General features: G+C 42.0%; 1 long non-coding RNA gene across 1 annotated transcript; it reads right to left on the bottom strand.

Moving 5' to 3' along the window:
* Nucleotides 1-5,272: 5,272 nt before the first annotated feature.
* On the bottom strand, nt 5,273-21,015 carry LOC150010405 (uncharacterized). Its single transcript, XR_016511406.1, has 3 exons — nt 20,820-21,015; nt 18,673-18,755; nt 5,273-5,907 (listed from the first exon to the last, which is right to left on the bottom strand). It is a non-coding gene; the product is annotated as an uncharacterized LOC150010405 (long non-coding RNA).
* Between the last annotated feature and the right edge of the window lie 677 nt (nt 21,016-21,692).

Here is a 21,692-nt window from a genome sequence, read left to right as displayed (position 1 = left end):
TAAAGGTACCACAATTTTTTGATCCACTCATCCACTGATAGGCACTTAAGCTGTTTCTAGCACACGGCAACTGTAAATAGTGCTGCTGTGAACAAAGGGGTCCATAGGGTCTTTTGAATTGGTGTTTCAGAATTCTTTGGGTATAATTCCAGCAGTAGAATCACTGGATTGAAAGGCAGTTCCATTTTTAGTTCTCCACACTATTTATTGAAAAGGCTATTTTTACTCCATTTTATGCTCCTTCCCTTGTTGTCAAATATTAATTGACCATAGAGACCTGAGTTTATTTCTATGTTCACTATTCTGCTCCATTGATCTATATGCCTGTTCTTATGCCAGTACCAGGCTGTTCTGATTACAGTAGCCTTGGAATACAGTCTGATATCAGATACTGTGATCCCTCCTACTTTGTTCTTCTTTCTCAAGATTGCTGAGACTCTTCTGGGTCATTTTTAGTTCCATATAAATTTTTGAAATATTTGTTCTAATTCCGTGAAATACGTCATTACTATTTTAATACCGATTGTGTTCAATCTATAGATTGCTGTGGGTAGTATGGACATTTTAATGATGTTAATTCTTCCAATCTATGAACAGTATGTGCTTTCATTTATTTCTATTTTCCTTACTTCCTTTCTCCAGTGTTCTGTAGTTTTCCAAGTACAGGTCTTTTATCTCCTTGGTTAAGTTTATTCCTAGGTACTTTATTTTTCTTATTGCTATAGTAAATGAGATAGTTTTTCTAGTTTTTATCTCTGATATTTCATTATTGGTGTACAAAAATACCTTTGACTTCCCACCATTTTGCCAAATCCACTTACTAGGTCAAGTAGATTTTTTGGTGGAGCCTATAGGGTTTTCTATGTACACTATCATGTCACCTGCAAATAATGACAGTTTTACTTCCTCCTTTCCAGTTTGGATGCCTTTTATATCTTTTTATGTTCTGATCACTGTGGCTAGAACTCCCAAAACTATGTTGAATAGAAGTAGAGAGAGTGAAGTGAACATCCTTGTCTTGTTCCTGATCTTAGGGAAAGGTTTTAGTTTTTGCCCATTGAGTATGATGTTGGCTGTAGGTTTCTTGTATATGGCCCTCATTAGTTTGAGGTATGATCCCTTTATTTCCATTTAGCTGAGCATTTTTATCATAAATGGGTGCTGTACTTTATAAAATGCTTTTTCAGCATCTATTGATATGATCATGTGGTTTTTGTCTTTCATTTTGTTTATGTGGTGTATTAACTTGTTTATTTGTGAATATTATATCATCCTTGCATCCCTGGGATAAATCCCACTTGATCCTGGTGTATGATCTTTTTAATGTATTGCTAGATCTGGTTTGCAAATATTTTGTTAAGGATTTTAGCATTTATGTTCATCGGCAATATTGGCCTGTAGTTTTCTTTCTTTGTTGTGTCTTGACCTGGTTTTGGAATTAGGATAATACTGGCCATATAGAAAAAAATTTGGAGTCTTTCCTCTTCTTGAATTTTTTGAAATAGTTTGAGAAGGATAGAAGTTAGTTCTTCCCTAAATGTTTGGTAAAATTCGCCTGTGAAGCCATCCAGTCTGGGGCTTTTGTGTGCTGGAAGTTTTGTGATTACTGCCTCAATTTCATTAGTTGTTATAAGTTTATTCAGGCTTTCTGGTTCTTCTTGATTCAGTTTTGGAAGATAATATGTTTTCAGAAATTTGTCCATTTCACCCAGGTTGTCAAATTTCTTGTCATATAGTTGTTCATAGTAATTTTTTAAAAGATTTTATTTATTTTTAGAGAGAGAGTAAGGAAGGGAGAAAGAGAGGGAGTGAAACATCAATGTATGGTTGCCTCTCGCGCACCCCCAATTGGGGACCTGGCTCACAACCCAGTCATGTTCCCTGACTGGGAATTGAACCAACAACCTTTTGGTTCACAGGCCACTGCTCAATCCACTGAGCCATACCAGTCAGGGCCATAGTAATTTCTTACAATCCTTTGTATTTTTGTGTTATCAGTTGTAATTTCTCCTCTTTTGTTTCTGATTTTATTTATTTGGTTCCTCCCTCTGTTTTTCTTTATGGGTCTGGTTAAAGGCTTGTCATTTTTTTTTATCTTTTCAAAGAACCGGCTCTGGGGCTTATTAATCCTTTGAATTGTTCTTTTGGTCTCAATGTCATTTAATTCCGCTCTGATCTTGATTATTTCCTTCTATATACTAACTCTGGGCTTTGTTTGTTGTTGTTCCTCTAGTTCTTGCAGATACAGGGTTAGGTTGTTTATTTGAAATTCTTCTATTCTTTTTAGGTAGGCTAGTGTTGCTATGAACTTCCCTCTCGGGACTTCCTTTGCTGTGTCCCATAGATTTTGGGCTGTTGGGTGTTCATTATCATTAGTTTCCAGAAACTTTTTTATTTCTTCATTGATCTCATTGTTAACCCATTCATTATTTAATAGCATGTTATTCAGTCTCCTTGAATTTGAATGTTTTTGAGTTTTTTCCTTGAGGTTGGTTTCTAGTTTCAAGCTGTTCCGATCTGAGAAGATGCTTGATATAATTTCAATTTTCTTGAATTTGTTGAGGCTTATTTTGTGTCCTATCATGTGGTCTATCTTTGAAAATGTTTCAGGTACATTTGAAAATAATATATATTTTGCTTCTTTGTGGTGAAAGGTTCTGTATATATCAATTAAGTCCATTCGATCTAAAGTTCAATGCCTCAATATCTTTGGTGTTTCTTTGCTTGGAAGATCTGTCCACTGTTGACGATTGGATATTAAAAACCCCTACTATGAGTGTGTTGCTGTCAATATCCTTCTTGAAGTCCTCCAAGATTTTCCTTATGTATTTGGGTGCTCCAATTTGGATGCATATATGTTTTCAAGGATTATATCATCCTGATGGATTGTTCTCTTAAATATAAAGAAATGTCCTTCTCTGTCTCTTTTTATGGCCTTTGTTGTGAAATCTATTTTGTCTGATATATGTACAGCTACCCCAGGTGTTTTTCATGTTCATTTTCTTGAAATACTTTTTTCCATTCCTTCACTTTGAGTATGTGTAGATTTTTGACCTGAGGTGGGTCTCTTGTAGACAGCATATATGTGGGTCATGTTTTCTTATCCATTCAGCTACCCTATGCCTTTTGATTGAAGCATTTAATCCATTTACATTTAAAGTTATTATTGATAGGTACTTATTCATTGCCATTTTTTCCCTTTTACCTGTGTTCCTCTCTCCCTTTCTCTCCTTCTCTCTCTTCATCTTCTTAAAGCAGTCCCTTTAGCGTCTCTTGCAATGCTGATTTGGTGGAGATCTAGTTTTTTAGCTTTCTTTTGTCTGAGAAACTCCTTATTTCACCTTCCATTTTGAATGAGAGCCTTGCTGGGTGAGTAGTTTTGGTTGTAGGCCTTTGCATCTCATTGCTTGGAATATTTTTTGCCATTCTCTTCTGGTTTGTAGTGTTTCTGTTGAGAATCCAGCTGATAAGCCTTATTGAAGCTCCCTTGTATGTTATTAGCTATTTCTCTCTTGCTGCCTTTAGGATTCTCTTTGTTTTTGAATGTTGCCATTTTAATTATGATGTGCCTTGGAATGGGCATCTTTGGGTTCATCTTCATTGGGACTCTCTGTGCTTCCTGGACTTGCTTGACTTTTTCTCTCCTCATGTTAGGGAAGTTTTCTCTCATTATTTTTTCAAGGAGATTTTCTATCCCTTGCTGCTCTTCTCCTTCTGGTATCCCTATGATATGGATATTACTAAGTTTCATGGTGTCATGCAGCTCTCTTAAACCCTCTTCATTCTTTTTCACTCTTTTTTCACTTTTTTGCACTGTCTGGGAACGTTTTCTACTTTGTCGTCCAATTTGCTGATCCAATCTTCTGCTTCATTTATCCTGCTTTTTGATTCCTTCTACAGTGTTCTTCAATTCAGAAATTGTATTCTTCATTTCCTCCTGACTCTTATTGTAGTTTCTATGTCCTTTTTAGTGCTAGTGTATTTCACAGTAAGTTCCTTGTAGCTTCCTTGGAGTTCTTTGTAATTTCCCTGGAGTTCTTTGTAGTTTTCTTCTGAGCTCTCTGATCTCATGAGCTTCCTATAACCATTGTTTTGAATTTCATGTCTGATAGTTTGCTTGTCTCTTTTTTCATTTAGCATTCTTTCTGGGGATTCTTCCTTTCCTTTCACTTGGGGCTGTTTCTTTGATTCCCAATTTTAGGTGACTTTTCTTGTTTGTTTCTGCTTCTTGGATTGATCTGCTTTGACTTCCTGTCTTTTGGTAGGAGACCTGCAGTCTCCTTGATCTTCTGAACTTGATGCTCTTGGGATGCCCTTTATGCTGTTTATTTGGGCTGTCTGGTTGTACTTGGGTTTTGATTGTTGTTGTGCTGCTCCTTGGTGGGTCCTTCCCTCTGGCTAGCTGACTGAGAGTCACTCCACCCAACACATCTTGTATACTGTTGTAGAGGTGCTGCCAAAACAAAATCAAACAACCCAGGCAAAAAGCCTACACCTACAAAAATAACCCCCACCCACAATCACACTATCAACAGCAAATGAGCCCATGTTAATAAAGATGTAAAGATACTAACACTATTATAGAAAGGAAAAACAGATCAGAAATCATTATCGGAAAGAAAAATGGTTTTTGAGAGGGAAGAGGGAGGAGCAATTAGGGGAGACTTCCGGCCAAGATGGAGGCATAGACAGACATGCTGCATCTCCCTCCACAACTAAGAAGGAATACAACTACCTCAACACTAGAAACAAGAAGTTCCAGAAAATCAAAGTGCATGGAAGTCCAGCAAACAAAGATATAAAGAAGAAATACTCATTCAGACAGGTAGGTGGAGCGGAGCCGGGGTAGAGAGGACATGGTGTGGTGGTGGCAGCAGCGGCAACAGCAGCAGGCTGGTGGAAAGCACAGTCACACATTGTAAAAAGTCAGGAGGGACACCTGGGGAGCATTCCCAGCTCCTCACCAGACTCTGCAACTCACTGTCCCAGCATCAGGGAAAATCGAGCCTCATTGCTTTGGACAGTGCAAACCAGTGGGTGTTGGGATGGAGGCAGAAACTGCCAGTTTATCAGCAGAGTCTGCTTGTTTAAAGGGCCCTCAGAGACCTAGAACATCTGCAGACCCACCCACTCTGGGAACGACGGCCAGGGCAGCAGCTAGAGGGGTTCCAGTCCGGTGAAGAAGTGGGAAAAGTGCCTCGAAAAGGGGAAACTGCTGGGCAAACGGTATTGTTCCTCCTCAGACCCCTTCCCTGCATACAGTGCCACAACGTGGTGAAACAGGTCGCCCATTACTGACGAATGCCTAAGGCTCCACCCCTTACTATATAGTAGGAGCGACAGTTCTCCCTGGTACACGGAAGCAAACAAACACAGGAGACTTCTGGCCAAGATGGAGGTCTAGACAGACATGCTTTGTCTCCCTCCACAGTTAAGAAGGAATACAACTACCACAAAACCAGAAGTAACCAGAAGTTCCAGAAAATAAATGGATGTCCAATGTATAAAGTTATAAAGAAGTGGTGCTCATCTGGACAGGTAGGAGGGATGAAGCTGGGGGGAAGAGGTCAAGCAGCAGCAGCGATGGAGGCAGGACAGAGGTAAGCACAGACACCTGTATTTAGGGGGAGGTGAGAAGCGCCAGGGGAGCACCCCTGCTGCAGACCAGACCTGTCAGCTTCCGATTCCAAAGCTGGGGAAGGCTGACCTCCATTGCCTTGGACTGTGAGTCCTGGAGTGGGTGGGGATGGAGGAGGAGGCTCCCGGTCTCTCAGCAGAAAGTAAATGGCAGGAATCCATCTTGGACCCCCAGCCTTGCAGAAAACACCACAGCGTGGTGAGACAGGTCGCCTGGTTTTGATAAGTGCACGGGGCTCTGCCCTCTATAGCGTAGGAGGTGTCACAGCCCTGCCAAGGAAGCAAAGGTAAATGCAAAATGGTCAGGATGGCACAGATCATAATAGAGATCCCAGTGACACAGCTGAACAGACAGCAAATATCTAATCTAATTTATCTATCTATCTATCTATCTATCTATCTATCTATCTATCTATCTATCTATATATTATATAGAGAAAGGGGAAGAAGAAGAAGAAAGAAGAAGAAGAAGAAAAAGAAGAAAGAAGAAAGAAGAAGAAGAAGAAGAAGAAGAAGAAGAAGGGAGAGGAGGAGGAGGAGGAGGAGAAGAAATAGGAACCAAATTAGCAAAAAAGTTTCACCACAACACTATTGACAACCAATGAGCTAAGATTATTGTAGGCGAGATGGAAATCAGAGGGGAAAAAGAAAGACTTAATAGATGTCTAGAGGAAAGGGAAGTGATTTTTAGATGATAGAAGGAGAGTGAATAGTAAGAGTGGGGACTGAAAACCAGGCTAAGACAGGGAAAAATTTTAATTTAAAATGAAAGAAATAAAGGGCTGGAGTAAGGTACAAATGGAGTAGGAGAGGGGGATGATAGGATTTGATATTTGAAATACCAAAATAGTAAAGAGCTATGACTAAAATTGCCAAAATACCACAACTACCACCATATCCACAGCCAATGGGCCAATTATTTATCAAGATGGAGAGAGAATAAGTGTATTTTATGAATGGGAAAAAGAATTTGAGATGACTAATGATATGAAAAATAGTTTTGAGAGGCTGGAGAGGGGAGAAATAGTAAGAGTGTGGAATGGAAACAAATCGTAGAAGAGAAAAGATGGAATTTAGAACAAAACTAAGAATAAGAAATCAGATGGTAAAATGGAGTAAGAAAATGGAGAAACAAAATATGAGATTTGAAATAAGCTATAATATAAAAACCAGTGACTTAAACTGCACAATGCATGTTAATAAACTATGGAGGAGAGAAAATAACTCATGAAACAGACCACAGTGGAATTCATCTCAGTAGTATCTGATTTTTAACACTTTCTTCTCTTTCTGGATCTGCCCCTGGTGACATCAAATCGTGTCCCAGTCTGGGCCTAGGCAGCCTATTTGAGACTGCCAGAGAATTCCTGCCTGTGTCTATATCCTTCAGTTGTTAATCTAGTCAATCTGTGATCAGCAGTCAGGCTTAAGAACTGCTCGTTGGGGGCAGAGTAATTCATGCATGTAGGGCTATTCCTTTCCATCAGGTTGATTCCACTTGGAGGAGAGTGGTCTGCCTGAGCAAGATGACTCCTTCAGGTGCCACCTGTGGGGGCCCAGCCAGCCCTCTCACATCTCCTCTGCACTTTGTAACAGTCATGTTGTGATAAAGTGGTTTCTTCTGTCTGTCTGTGGTTATAAGGCTTCTCATTAGCTAGTGTTCAGTTGGTTATTCTGGATGATTTCTATACAATTTAGTTGTAATTCTATATTGACCCTGGGATTAGTGTAGCTTCCACTTATTCCTCTACCATCTTGGATCTCTCTAATAATCGCTTTAAATGTAAATGGATTAAATGCTCCGATAAAAAGACACAGGGCAGCTGAATGGATTAAAAAACATGATCCATTTATATGCTGCTTATAAGAGGCTCACTTCCAACATAAACATATAAAGACTGAAAGTGAAAGGTTAGAAAAAGATATTCTGTGCAAACAGAAACAACAGGAAAGCTAGGAGGACTTCCAGTCAAGATGGTAGCATAAGTAAACATGGCCCACCTCTTCCCACAGTCACATCAAAATTACAAGTAAACTATAGAACAACCATCATTCAGAATCATCAAAAATCCAGCTGAATAGAAGTCCTACAACTACAGAATTAAAAAAGAAGCCGTATCAACACTGATAGGACTGACAGAGACATGGAACAGGCTTGTCCTACACGCATGTGTGGTGGATAAAAATTGGGAGGGATATCTGAGGAGTGAGGTGTCCCAGCACCACACCATGACCCCCAGCTTAGGGTTCCAGTGCCATAAAGAATAGTCTCTATAACTGTCTGTAAAGCCAGTGGGGATTGAGGTTGTGAAAGACAAGACTTCTGGAGTCCCAGGCAGTTCTTAAAGGGCCTTCACACACAGACTTAGTCAACTCACTCCCTCTGAGCTCCAGTGTTGGGGCAGCAGATTGAAAGGCATCAGAGACATATGGGGAGGAACTGAATGTCTGGCATTAGGGTGATAGCAGGGGAGAAACTTTCTCCCCTTGCAGAGGCCATTGTTCCATTTCTGAGCCCTCCCCAAAGAGAGCCACAGAACCACAGAGTTGGTGGGAGGAAGTCATATCTGAGATGCCACCAGTCTGGCTTACATTGTTTGTTCTACCCTGGTGATTCCCTAAAGCACTGTTCCACCCAAACTTCAGGCCCACCCAAGCTGTTTCCAGTGGCTTATCCATACGAATGGCTTGTCTTGGCCTAAGCTTCAGATTTTCCTAAATCCTCTCAAACAAGAAGCATCTGACTTCAGCAAGCCACATACTTCTTGCAAAGTTGCCCCAGGCCTGACACTAGCAACAGCTTGCCTTGGTTCAAAGCTTGGGCTTGCCTGGGCGCCTTCAAGCCCAGCACAAATAGCAGCCATCTGCAGATTGCTTTGTAGCTTATGCTGTGTGACCCTGGGGAGAACATAGTCAGTGGGTAACCTTGGATGTGCCAACACAAATTAAGGTTCAATTACATCAGGAGGGTGTACAGAGCCCACATGGTGGGCATACCTTGAATATGCAGCTTGGGTAATAGTAGAGGCTGTGCCATGGAACTCTACATGTCACCTACTACATTAGGCCACTCTACAAAGCCTGGAAGGCATAGCAGTTCTACCTAGTACATACAAATAAACACATTGAGGCAGCCAAAAGGAGGAAACAAAGAAATGTGGCCCAGATGAAAGAGAGAACAAAACTTCAGAAAAAGAACTAAACAAGATGGAAATGAGCAATCTACTAGATGAAGAGTTCAAAACACTGACTATAAGGATGCTTAATGAATTTAGTGAAAACATCAACATCATAAAAAGAAGGAAAAAAAGCCAGAAACAAAGAATACGCCAATTGAAATAAAGAACAGGGGAACCTCTGGCCAAAATGGAAGCATAAGTAGACATGCTTTGCCTCCTTCTATAACCATAAGAAGGATTATATCTACCTCAAAACAAAAAACAACCAGAACTTCCAGAAAATCAAACTGCATGAAGTCCAACAAATAAAGATATAAAGAAGTAATAGTCATCCATACGGGTAGGAGGGGCACAGCCAGAGTGAAGAGGACATGGTGTGGCAGCTGTGGCAACAATGGCAGCAAGGCAGTGGCTGTAGCCGGTCATCAGAAAGAGCAGTCACACATTATGAAAGCCAGGAGGGACACCTGAGGAGTGATCCCAGTGCCAGGCCAGACTGCACAGCTTACGGTTCCAGCACTGGGAAAATAAAATCACATTGCTTCTAGCTGTGAAAACCAACGGGGCTTGAGGCAGTGGAAGAAACTGCCCGTCTCTCATGAGAGTCTGTTTAGAGGCCCCTGAGTCCTAGGACGTCCATAAACCCACCCACTATGGGAACCATAACCAGGGTAATAGCTAGAGGTGCACCCGTAGCATACGGGAAGTGGGTGAAGTGATGGGAATAGGGGTGAGTGCTGAGCAAGCAGCATTGTTCCCTCTCTGACACCTCTCCCACACACAGCGCCACCATGTGGTGAAATGGATCACCCCACAATGATGAATACCTAAGGCTCCACCCTTACAACATAACAGGTGTGACAGCTCTACCTAAGACACAGAGGCAAACACAGGGGGCTGTCAAGATGAGGAGACAGAGAAATATGGCCCAAAAGAGGGAGCAGATCAAGGTTTCAGTGGGAGAACTGATCGATGTGGAGGTAGACAACCTGAAAGGTGCAGAGTTCAAAACACTGGTGATAATGATGCTCACAGACTTGAAAGACATGACTGAGTACAGCAAATGCAGAAGAGAAGTTCTAAAGTCTATATTAAATGAAATAAAGAAAACTCCACATGAAACCAATGGTGAAGGGAAGGAAGCTAGGGTTCAAATCAATGATTTGGAACATAAGGAAGAAATAAACAGCCAACCAGTACAGAATGAAGAAATACGAATTGGAAAAAAAATGAGGAGAGGCTTAGGAACCTCTGGGACAACTCTAAATGTACCAACATCTGAATCATTGGGGTGCCAGAAGAAGAGGTAGAGCAAGAAATTGAAAACTTATTTGAAAAAATAATCAAGGAAAACTTACCTAATTTGGTGAAGGAAATAGACACACAAGTCCAGGAAGCACAGAGAGTCCCAAAGAAGCTAGACCCAAACAGGACCACACCAAGACACATCATGATTAGAATGCCAAAGTTTCAAGATAAAGCATCTTAAAAGCAGCAAGAGAAAAGAAGAGAGTTACCTACAAAAGAGCTCTCATAAAACTGTCAGCTGATTTCTCAAAATAAACTTTGCAGGCAAGAAGGGGCTGGCAAGAAGTATTCAAAGCGATGAAAAGCAGGACTTACAACCAAGATTACTCTGTCCAGCAAAGCTATCATTTAGAATGGAAGGGCAGATAAAGTGCTTCCCAGACAACATTTAGCTCAAGGAGTTCATCATCACTAAGCCCTTATTATTTGAAATGTTAAAGGGACACTTTTAAGAAAAAAAGGAAGGGGCCCTGACTGGTGTGGCTCAGTAGAGTGAGCACCAGGCTGTGAACTGAAGGATTGCAGGTTTGATTCCCAGTCAGGGCACATGCCTAGGTTGTGGGCTAGGTCCACATTTGGGTATGTGTGAGAGGTAAAAATCTCTCACACAACGTTTCTTTCCCTCTTTGTCTCCCTCCCTTCCCCTCTCTCTAAGAATAAATAAAATCTTTTTAAAAAGAAAAAGATCAAAATTATGAACAGTAAAATGACAACAAACATAACTATCAACAAATGAATCTAAAAAACAAACAAACAAAACCTAAGCATACAAGCAGAACAGGAACAGAACCATAGATATGGCGAGCATATGGAGGGTTGTCAGTAGTGAGGGGAAAGGAGGAGAATCGGGGAAAAGGTGCAGGGTGAAGAAGCATAACTGATAGGTACCAAATAAACAGGGGTATGTTAAGAATAGTATAGAAAATGGAGAAGCCAAAGAACTTATATGCATGACCCATGAATGTGAACAAAGTGGGGAGGGGGGATTGCTAGAGGGAAGGGAGCTACTGGGCAGAGGGGGGCAAAGGGGAAAAAATTAGGACAACTGTAATAGCATAATCAATAAAGTATACTTAAAAAAGGAAATAAAGAACAATTTACAGGGAATCAACAGTAGAGTGGATGAAGCTGAGAATCAAATCAGTGATTTGGAATGCAAGTTAGCAAAAAAGAACCAATCAGAGCAGCAAGAAAAAAAAAAAAGAACCCACCCCCTCAAAAAAAATGAGGATAATGAAAGGAACTTCTGGCACAACTTCAAGCATTCCAACATTTGCATCATGTGGGTGCTGGAAGAAGAGAGAGAGCAAGAAATTGGAAACCTATTTGAAAAAATAATGACAGAATACTTTCCTAACTTGGTGAAGGAAATAGACATATAAGTCTAGAAAGTGTAGAGTCCCAAACAAGATGAACCCAAAAGGGATCACATCAAGACATATAATTAAAGCGCCAAGTTTTAAATACAAAGAGAGCATTTAAAAGCAGCAAGAGAAAAGCAGTTAAGTTATTTACAAGGGAGCTCCCATGACTTTAATCTGACTTCTCAACAGAAACTTTGCAGGCCAGAAGGGGTTGGCAAGAAATAGTCAGAGTAGCCCTGGCTGCTGTGGCTCAGTGGATTGAGCATTGGCCTGTGAGCCAAGTGTCGCTGGTTCAATTACCAGTCAGGGCACATTACTAGGTTGCACGTCAGGTCCCCAGTTGGGGGCGCGAGTGAGAGGCAACCACACAGTGATGTTTCTCTCCCTCTCTTTCTCCTTTCCGCTCTCTCTAAAAATAAATAAATAAACAAACAAACAGATAAATTATTTAAAAAAAAATAGTCAAAGTGATGAAAAGCGAGGATCTACAACCAAGGTTACTCTACCCAGTAAAGCTATCATTTAGCATTGAAGGACAGATAAAGATTTTCCCAGACCAGACTTCCGGCCAAGATGGAGATGTAGACAGACATGCTGCATCTCTCTCCACAACTAAGAAGGAATACAACCACCTCAAAACTAGAAACAACTAGAAGTTTCAGAAAATCAAACTGCATGGAAGTCCAACAAACAAGTATATAAAGAAGAAATATCCAGACAAGTAGGAGGAGTGGAGCTGGGGTGGAGTGGACGCAGTGTGGTGGTGGCAGCAGTGGTGGCAGCGGCAGGCCAGCAGAAAGCACAGTTACACATTTTAAGAAGTCAGGAGGGACACCTGGGGAACATTCCCAGCTCGTCACCAGACGATGCAGTAAATAGCACCAGGGAAAATCAAGCCTCATTGCTTCTGACTGTGAAAACCAGTGGGGATTGGGGTGGAGGCAGAAACTGCTGGTCTCTCAGCAGAGTCCAGTTGTTTAAAGGGCCCCCTCAGTCCTAGAACACCCACAGACTCACCCACTCTGGGAATGACGGCCAGGGCAACAGCTAGGGGGTGCCAGTCCCAGATGGAAGTGGGAAAAGGGCCTGGAAAAGGGGCAATTGCTGAGCAAGCAGCATTAGTCCTTCTCAGACCACTCCCCCACATACAGCACCACAACGTGGTGAAATGGGTCGCCTCGTGCTGACAAATCCCTACGGCTCCACTCCTTACAACATAACAGGAGTGACAGCTCTATCTAAGACACAGAGTCAAACAAAAACAGGAGCCTGTCAAGATGAGGAGACAGAGAAGTATGGCCCAAAAGAGGGACTGGATCAAGGTTCCACTGGGAGAACTAAGTGAGGAGGAGATAGCCAACTTAGCAGATGCAGAATTCCAAACACTGATGATAAAGATACTCACAGGCTTGACAGATTTGCTTGAGTATGGCAAAGGCATAAGAGAAGAAATGAAGGCAATGCTAAGTGAAATGAAGGAAAATCCACACAAAACCAGTGGTGAAGTGAAGAAAACTGGGCTTCAAATCAATGATTTGGAACATAAGGAAGAAATAAACAGTCAACCAGTACAGAATGAAGAAACAAGAACTGAAAAAAATGAGGAGAGGGTTGGGAACCTCTGGGAAAACTTTAAATGTGCCAATATCCGAATCATGAGGGTGCCAGAAGAAGAAGAGGAAGAACAAGAAATTGAAAACTTATGTGAAAAAAATAATGGAGGAAACCTTCCCAAATTTTATGAAGGAAATAGACATACAAGTCCAGGAAACATGGAGAGTCCTGGGCGAGCTGGACCTAGAGGGGACCACACCAAGACACATGATGATTAAAATGCTAAAGGTGAAAGGTAAAGAGAGAATCTTAAAAGCAGCAAGAGAAAAGAAGAGTTACCTACAAAGGGGTTCCCATAAGACTATCAGCTGATCTCTCAAAGGAAATTTTGCATGCAAGAAGGGACTGGCAAGATGTATTCAAAATGATGAAAAACAAAGAGCTACAACCTAGATTACTCTATCCATCAAAACTATCATTTAGAATGGAAGGGCAGATAAAGTGCTTCCCAGACAAGGTAAAGCTAAAGAAGTTCATCATCACCAAGCCATTATCACACGAAATGTTAAAGGAACTTACTTAAGAAAAAGAAGATGAAAACCATGAACATTAAAAAGGCAACAAATTCACAACTATCAACAACTGAATCTAAAAACAAAACAAAACAAAAAGACAATGAAACAAACAAACAAAAAAACCTAAGCAAACAACCAGAATAGGGACAGAATATTAGGTATATGGATCATATGGAGGGTTATCAGCTAGGAGGTGGAAGGGGAAGAATGGTGGAAAAAGTGCAGGGATTAAGAAGCATAATTTGTACGTACAAAATAGACAGGGAGATGTTGAGAATAGTATAGGAAATGGAGAAGCCAAAGAACTTACATGCATAACCCATGGACATGAACTAAAGTGGGGGGGGGGGTTGCTGGAGGGAAGAGGAGTACCAGATTGAGAGGGGCAAAGGGGGAAAAACTGGGACAACTGTAATAGCATAATCAATAAAATGTACTTTAAAAAGTACCTAAAAATTATTCCATTAACATTTCATTGATCTTGATTACTGGGTTCTTTGGTGGCCCCTAAAATTGTGTGTCCTAGGCCAGTGCCTTTCTCTCCTCACTCCGGTTCTGGCCCTGAGTTGGAGCTTCTCTTTGTCTTTCTCTACTGTTCCCATTCTAACTAATTTTGATTCCTCTCCCAACACTTGCTGTCCATTGTGGGTCCAGTCCAGGAAGGGAACCCTGGTGGCTCAGTGTGAGAATTCATATATCTTACTGCAGAACCCTGGCTCATTCACTGGTGGAGTGAAAGTCCCTCCCAGTCTCAGCTGGATAAAAGAAGGATTCTTTTATCCTTCTTGAGCTCATGGGGTGGGGGTGGAGGGGTGTGTTCTCACTCATCTTGCCCTGTGCTACGTGTGCAGTGTCCTTAGGTGCCCTGGTACCCTTCTGCTTCATTCTGCTTTTCCTAACACTCATACTGATACTGTGCAGGTCTCATGACTTGTCCACTTACTTGTATTTTGTGGTGACAGGGAGGTCCCTTGTCAGCTTGTCTTGTAAATATTGTCCAAGGCTTTTGGTTTTAATACTTTATTGCTCTGTGATTATGTGGGGATTCTGGAATACACAAAGCTATGCTTTTAGCACTACTGCCATCTTCCCATAATTCTTAAATTTATTTTACAAAAATGATAATTTAAAAGAAAACAATAGAGACCCAGAATTCTTTTTTAATATACAGAAAGCACCTTTAAAGAAAAGTTTGTACATAAAAAGCGAAAACAGAGAGAGTTGTCTGCCCAAGGCCTGGGTCTGTTTTCATGGTTAACAAGGGAGATTGCAACATTGCAACTGCTACAAATGTAACAGCTCCTGGTCTAGGCAAGATGGCAGCCCAGACAGTCTGAACAGACTTGTGCTACAAACTCCCAGACATATGATAGCCTGGCCAATCTCAGAAGGGAAAAACGCAAAGGCCCCGTGAGTGAAGAGGGAAGGGAAAATCAGGTTGTAAGTGTGTGACCCAGTGCTGCAGCCGCCAGGGTGGGGGGCCTACTACTGTTGGTCCAAGGAGCTAGGAGGCTGAGTTGCACTACCTTGTGACAGAAAATGAGGCAGGGATTGGGGACAGACACACATAAAGCCAAACTGTATCCCTAATAGAAGGTTTACTAGAAAATGTTCTACTCACTGAGGAAACTTTATTGTCTGGGCTCTGAGTGACAAAGAAGATTCCCCTGAGGTGAAAATATTCCTAGGCCTGTGTTATGGACTAAATATTTATATTCCACCTCTCCCAATTCATATATTGAAATCCTAACCCTCAAGATGAGGTTATTAGGAGGTGGGGCCTTTGGGAGGTGATTAGGTCATGAAGGCAAAGCCCTCACGAATGGGATTGGTGCTGTTATTAAGAGAGGCCTGAGAGAACCCCGTTTCCCCACAAACATATGGGGAAAGTGAAAAGATGCTGTCTATGAACCAGGAAGAGGACCCTCAACAGACACTAGATCTATAGGCACCCTGATTTTGGACTTTCCAGCCTCTAGAACTGTGAGAAATACGAGTGGTAAATTTCTGTTGTTTGTATTTCACCCAGTCTACAATATTTCTTTTTCATAGCAGCCCAAATGGACTAAGAGAGCTTATGATTCGAGAAGGTTTGGTATCAAAATTTGATTTTTAAAACATCCAAGAAATTGTGTAAATGTGTTCATTCTGATGATGTTTCTGCAGCCTCTTGAAGAAACAAACATAAAGCCATTATAGAGATGCACAGCCATCAGCAGAAGGCATTAGAGTCCCACAGCCAAGGCTCCATGGAAGAGAGGCTGGTTGACAAGGTGCAGGAGTCCTCTGGCTTGAGATGAAGGTGTCAGATCACCGCCCCACACCTCCGAACTCTCCTAAGAGCAACAAGTGGAACAAGAAACAGAAATGCAGGCTCAGACTTCACTTAGACTAAAAAGAAGCTGAAGCTCTGAACTGCAAAATTAGGCAGGAAGGCTGCTGAAGGAAGTGGGGATTCAGTTAAAAAAGAAAGTGAAGACAAGCTTGCAGGGACTACAGAGCTGGCAAAGCAAGTGGCTTTAAGACAAAGAGCACACTCTGAGGTTTAGAATACAAAACTTTTGCAAAAGTAGGAACAAGGAACCCAAAATATGGGCAAGAGCTTCCCTGGATCTGTTGTTCTAAGAAGTGAAGGAGGTGCAATGAAATGAGGAACCACACAGAGAGACACCACATTTGTGAGGAGTAGTCTTCTGTGTGGAGGAGAGAAAAGAAAGACCTGTATGGTGAGGAGCCCTACAGCATCTCCTATTTCCTCTTCTCTGGCGGGGGGTGGGGTAGGAGAGGCTAAAATAACACAGACAAAACTCTGAATCTTAAAGATAATTTTTGCCAGCCTGGAACATGGTCCTAACCCCTTCCAAGCATGAGGTTCCTGTAAAAAAGATGGTTTAACAAAGAAAGCACCATCTCCCCAAAGAAAACTGCAGACCAGTCTCTCCATGAAAATGATGCAAAAATTCTATCTACAATGTCAGGGAATGTTCTAGTCACCAGGAGTACAACAGTGGGAAGAAAGTATCAGTGTTCTTACTGTCAGCTGGTGATAAGTGTTATGGATATAAATAAAACAGAGTAAGGGGGTAGGGTAGGGAGCGGGGAGTGGGGACCATTTTATTTTAATTAGAGTGATGAGTGAAGTCTTTGTGTCAGAAGGAACACAAAGGAAATAATATTTAAACAGAAAGCTATATGATCATTTCCATAGGGCCTAAAAGCACATGAGAAAAAAATTCAATATCCTTTCCTGATTAAAAATCAAAGTAACACTTAACAAAATGGTAATAGTAGAAATGTCCTTAACATAATAGAAAAAACAAGCACATCACACCCTTAAAACCATCAAGGATCTACTGTCACCAAAACATGCCCTCTATCACCATGAACAAGAGTCAGCAGATACTACAAACATGAGTATTAGAACTTCAGGAAATAGAATAGACTGATAAAACTATAAAGTAAATTCCTCTAAACTGTCTAAACAACTAAAAGATTGCCTTAAAACCACAAGATAGCCCTGGCTAGTGTGGCTCAGTTGGTTGGGCATCGTCCTACAAACTGAAAGATTGACAGTTCACTTCCTGATCAGAGTACATGCCTGGGTTGCAGGCCTGGTTCCTGGTTGGGGCACATGTGAGAGGCAACCAATCAATGTTTCTCTCACACATCAGTGTTTCTCTCCCTCTCTTTCCCTTCCCTTCTCTCTCTAAACATAAATAAATGAAATCTAAAAAAACAAACAAACCCATAAAATACTATGAAAAAATAAGTTACTATGAAAAATGTAACCAGAAAAGTAGAGAAACAAAAGAAGATAAAAATAATTTCTCCAACTTAAAACAGTGCTGTGGAAATTAGAACACCATTGGATGGGTTAGAAATCAGAGTAACTAATGTTGAAGAGAGAATTAGTGAACCAGAATGCTGCAGAGAGATAAAAGGATTGAGAATAAAAAGAGGGTAAGTGCAATAAGAAATATGATGTATAGAAGGAGAGAGTCTAATAAACATTGGAACTTTAAGATAAGAAATGGAAGGAGTAGCGAGGAGACAATATTTAAAGAAAAATTTTAGAACTATTGAAAAACATGGGTTCAGCCAGTGTGGCTCAGTTAGTTGGGCATCTAAGTCCAAACAGTCAATGACTGTTTAAAGGTCTCTGGTTCAATTCCCGGTTGGAGCACGCCTAGGTTGTAGGTTCAGTCCCAGGTCGGGGTGTGTATGGAAGGCAAGTGATCAAAGTTCCTTACATCGATGTTTCTCTCTCTCTTCCTCCCTCCACTCCCCTCTCTCTAAAAATAAATAAATAAGATCTTTAAAAAAGAAAATAAAAACTTAAGGCATATAGCTCGTGTTGGTTTCAGAAATATTTTCAGATGGATTAAAACCTAACCATAAAAAGCAAAATTGTAAAATATTTAATAAGAAAATATAGGAAACTACCTTATTATATCAGAGGTAAGAAAGAGCAATATACAAAAAGCAACACCCATAAAATGGAAGAATGATAAATTTGACTATATTAAATTTATAAAACAAAAATAAACGAAGAGAAAAGGCAACACACAGGGTAGGAAAATGTATTTCCTATGCCTATTATTGACAATTAGCATACAAACTTATGAGAAACTCCCATAAAATAATAAAAAGACATGCAATGCAATTAAAATTGTGTGAAGAAAAAAACGGACAGTTTGCAAAGGAGAGAACGTAACTGTCCATGAAGAACTCAACCTCACTAATAATTGGGAAATGCTAACTTTAAAAAACACAATATATACTTTTACACACCTGTACGATTTGCAAAAATTACAGAACCTGAGTGAGACTGTGGCAGAAACAGGAAATCATATACTCTGCTCCTGGCAATATGAATCAGCTGACCCCTTGGAAAGCAACTTGACAATCCTACTTAGATTTCTGCACACCTCATGATGAGGCACTACAAAATATCTTCTCTAGAGAAGCCCTTTCCCATATTCATTGGGACACATAGGCTAAGATGTTCACTGTGTCACTGTTGATAATTCTAGAAAAGAAACGACCCAACTCTACCTTGGTTGGGGACTGGGTGAGTGAACTCTGGAATTGCTCAAAAGCAGCAAAGCCAGGAAGGAAGAACTCCACCTGCATCAGACCTAAACATCAAAAACACAGTGTAAGGAAAACACAAGTTGCAGTGTGACATGCATTGTGTCAAGTGAAAAATACATGGAAACTGTAATATACATTATTAATGGAGATATAGACACATATATTAAAGTATAGAAAAGTCAATTAGACCTTACAGCAGAATACTTAACCCAATAACCAGTCCTACACACCAAAGCTATGGTGCCTGGGGCAGGGAGGGGGTGGTGGTGGAAAGGGAGTAGATGGGCCTCAGCTATAGCTAGAATGATTTATTTCTATTATCTGGAGAGTGTAAGTTTCCAAAGCAAAAGGACATTGTGGGTTATTTCTGCACGACTGGTACAGCAATGTCTGTTATATCTTTACTTGTTTGTATGTTTATAATTTTTATAATTAAAATATATTAGCTCTGCATTGGTACTATTTTTTTTCCCCCTGAAGTAATCAGAAGAGTTGGAAAAGAATTAAGGAGGACATAACTTGATTGCTCTGTGGTTCACTTGTGTCCTTGGTGATTGGAAGAATCACCTCTGAGCCTACCAGCAGTTTTTTGGGGGGAGGGCTGGCCCATGCCCAGCAGGTATTTTTTTCCCTGATGCTTCTTTTGCTGCTGGCCTCATCCTCCACTACTGGGCCCCACCCCAAATCCATTCTGGGGCATGCCATCCATGCTGTCTATAGCATTCCCAGCCCTGTCCACCCCTCAGATTCCCCTTACTTGTCTAGCAGTGCTAGACCTATACATGTGAGGTCTCGATGAGTCTCACTATCAGAACACAATAACAAAATGGGTGTTTTAAAAGAAAAACTGGCATCAGCCCCCTCCCTAAGCTTACTCCTAATAGCTGTGTTCCTCCCAGGTGCGTCCATATTTCTGGCCTCCATCTCAGTGCTTGGATGGAGCTGTTTTCACTGACCATTATATCACTTGCACACTTTTCTGCAGCTTCAGTCCATCTGGGAGGAGCAGTGCCGGGGATAGTGTGGGGTCCTACTCAGGGGGAGGCGGGGCAGAAGGCTAGCAGGAATTATGACTTAGTCTTCCCATTTCATTGGACTTGGAAGTTCCTGTGACTTTCGCCCATGCTGCTCAAGTGAATTCCCTGGGACAACAAATATTATCTTTTAAGCATCATTCACTTATTCATTTTGATTATCCACCCATCCCAGCCCTGTCTGAGCTATGTTTGACCTGCGCTGCAGGCGTGCACAGACACCAGCTTTGTTCCAGAGTGCTTATATGGGGACAGACAGGAAGGAGAACCTGAGCTTCTCTGGAAGTGTGTGAAAGACTTCCAGGAGGAGGAAGGGCCTGGCTGGGCCTGGCAGGGTGGAGGCATGAGGGCCCATGCTTCTCCTCTGGTCTCCATCTTGCCCCTTGAAGCTCTTGCAGTTGCCCCACCTCCACTCTCTCTCCCTCCTTCTCCAATACTCCGAGCCTTCTCTCCTGGCTGCAGACATGGGGTCCCACACCTATGAAGAGGTGGGGGGTGGGGGGCCGTTTCTCCTCCTCCCATCTAACCTGAGTCTGATAGATGATGGAATCTGTCCTCCTTGCTGCTTTTGGAGCATTTCTCCTTTCCTTGTTTTTAATCCCCGTCCCCCTCACTCCATTCTCATCTTTGGAGGATGGGAAAGCCAGTGTCGCCCCCTCATCTACCAGGCTGCTCACATGCTCTTGCCAGCACCTCCCTCCTCTCCTCACTCTGAGGTGGGTCCACAGGGCTGGGCTGTGTTGTCTCATCCTCAGGGGCCTGCTCCCACACCCCCTCCTTTTCTCTTACTTTTCCAGGAGGCTTTCCAGCACCCCAACTTGCCCAGCAGGCCCCACCTTAAAAGAAAACAAATCAAACTTCCCTTGACTCCACATCTCCCTCCATCTACAAGCTTCTAAGAGGAACTGCCTGCACATGCCCTGTTCCCCATCCTCTCCTTTCCCCATCTTCCTTGTTGCCTTTACTGTCTGCTTTAGTTTCTATCTCCACCCAGTATCCTGTCTGCTAAGGTCACTGGGACCTCCCAGGGCCACAACCAAGCCCTGCAGCCCTTGACCTCCGCAGTTCACTTACCTCAGTTTCCTGGATGGCTCCTCAGCTGGCTTCATATGCAGAATCTCTCTGCCTGCCCTCCCTAGATCAGCGATTCTCAGCCCTGGCTTGCACTAGAATTACAGATGAAGCTCTGTACAATGCTATGTCCGGGCCTGCTGAGTCTCAGTCCCCAGGGGAGGGGTGGGGTCATTGGTATTTTTTCAAAGCTCCCAGGAGATGGTGATGCCCAGTTTGCTTCCCAGCTTGACTCCTAGGCTGAGCGCCAGTTGCCAGTGTGAGAGCGCCACCTGGCGGCCTCCTTGGGACATAAGGTGGGTTGGAAAGAAAGAACTTGTAAAATCTGGTGAGTTTTATTAAAGAAATCTGTGGCTGCAGCTTGAGCTTGTCCAAGGGACTCATTGCTCCCACACGATCACGGTCTCCTAATAAAATAGAAAACTCTTTATAATGTGTCTGGCAACCATATGGCATAGATATTATCATTCCCATTTTACAGACTAGGAAACTGAGGCACAAAAAATTGCCCAAGGCCATGCAGGTAGCAGAGCTGGAGCTGGGAGTACAAACCCAGACGGTCTGGCTTGACTATCACACTCACAACCATAGTGCTGGCTGCAGCAAGGCTGCTGCCTTCACGGGGCACAGAGGGCGGCAGGGTTGGCTTCTTGGGCTGGGCATAGGTTGGCACAGGAGCAGGCAGGCAGATGACGGCTGCCATCCCCAGGTACACTTGATAATATCATTTGCTGCTGCATATATATTCCTGTCCTTAGATGCTTCGTCCCAAGAATGAGGCTGGCTGTAACATTTTATACAGGCCCAACCCAGGTATAAACAGAGTACAACTTCACCAGTCACAGGAGAATTTTTGTCAGCTGGAGCAAAAAGACC

The sequence above is a fragment of the Furipterus horrens genome, unplaced genomic scaffold (assembly GCF_987537825.1).
Source record: "Furipterus horrens unplaced genomic scaffold, mFurHor1.1.pri manual_scaffold_5, whole genome shotgun sequence".
NCBI lineage: Eukaryota > Metazoa > Chordata > Mammalia > Chiroptera > Furipteridae > Furipterus > Furipterus horrens.
This window is presented reverse-complemented; position numbering and strand designations above follow the sequence as displayed.